Source organism: Etheostoma cragini, chromosome 16 (assembly GCF_013103735.1).
Source record: "Etheostoma cragini isolate CJK2018 chromosome 16, CSU_Ecrag_1.0, whole genome shotgun sequence".
NCBI classification, from domain to species: Eukaryota; Metazoa; Chordata; class Actinopteri; order Perciformes; family Percidae; genus Etheostoma; species Etheostoma cragini.
In genome coordinates, this window is record NC_048422.1 from 24,931,259 (window position 1) to 24,932,976 (window position 1,718).

The following is a 1,718-nucleotide window of genomic DNA, read 5'->3' on the forward strand; positions in this document are numbered from 1 at the left end:
ACAAATAAATAGTTAAAAAAATCATACATTGTGATTTAAGGATGTTTTTTTAGATTATGTCTCTCACAGTGGACATGTCTCTCGCAGTGGACATGCACCTACGAGGACATCAGACCCTCCGTGATTTCTAAGTGGGAGAACTTGCAAAATAGCAGAGTGTTCAAATACTTATTTTCCTCACTTTATATACACATAAATACACACACACACAGACAGACACACACACACAAACTATATGATATATGATATATAATCTAATTTAAAGTCCAGTGGACAAAGTGAAGCCAGAATGAGAAACATCCTGTGCTCCTTCATTATCCTGCTGCTGCTGGTTTATCTCCTCCCTCTGCCTCCATCACCGGGCGGCCATTTTCTCTCCCTCCTCTCTCTCCTCCCTTCATCCTCCCTGCCTCCACCCTCCCTCCATCCCTTCTCCATCCCCCCTCTTTTCTCCATCACAGGAGAAACAGAACAGAGATGACTCCACCAGAAACAAGGAGAATGCAGCAGACAATTGACAATGACAGATATAACATCCTCTGGTTGTCCTCTAGCACCCCCCCTTCCCCCTCTCCCTGTCTCTCCCTCCTCCCACGCCTCCCCCCTTTCTCAATAATCCTTTTGTCCTAAATAAAAACCTGATTCAGCAGAGGACGGATGAATAAAAGGATGAACAGGTTGTAGATAAAGAAAGAGAAAATGGCAGCTCACCCCATCGCTGTCGCCTCCATCACCACCCTCTCTCTCTCTCTCTCTCTCTGTGTCTGACAGAGTCAGCTGGGCCGACCTGCAGCCAATCAGGGGCCAGAGACAGAGAAGGAGGGAGGGAGAGTGGGGGCTGCCTCTCCCTCCCTCCACCCAAAATGCTTTGCAGCCGCCGCTGCAGCCAGAATGACTCGGTCACTCACACACACACACACACACACACACACACACACACACACACACACACACACACACACACACACACACACACACACACACACACACACACACACACACACACACACACACACACACACACACACACACACACACACACACACACACACACACACACACACCCCTTGTCTGCATTGATTAGATGTCAACCATTTTAACCTTTTAAACTCAGATTTCTTGTTATCATGTGTTACTCTACCCTAACTTTCAGCGCTGCCTGTCATAATGATAATAATAACTGTGTCATTTGTTCAATAAAAAAAGGTGGAGATGATTTCATTTATTAGTTTGAAACTTAAGCAGTTGTATTTTAGGATGAACTGAGAACACTCTAATATCTGACCATCATTACGTCATATCTCTGATTATCACACACGGCGGCAGTCTCACGCACAGGATGAACGACCCAGTTCATCCTGTAAGTCTGCAGCATCTTGTTCATGAAAAGGAGAACATCCTTTAACTTTACTCTGTCCATGGTACTCTGTGTTAGCGCTGAGCGATATATATCTATATATAGGAGAATGGGCCGACTGATTCAAGCTGATAGAAGAGCAACTTTGACTGAAATAACCGCTCGTTACAACCGAGGTGGGGGGGGCTACAACAGCAGAAGACCCCCCCCCCGGTACCCCTCATCTCCACTACAAATAGGAACAAGAGGACACAATCTGCCAGAGCTCACCAAACTTGGACAGTTGAAGACTGGAACAATGTTCCTGGTCTGATGAGTCTGGTTTCTGTTGAGACCTTCAGATGGTGTAGTCAGAATGAGA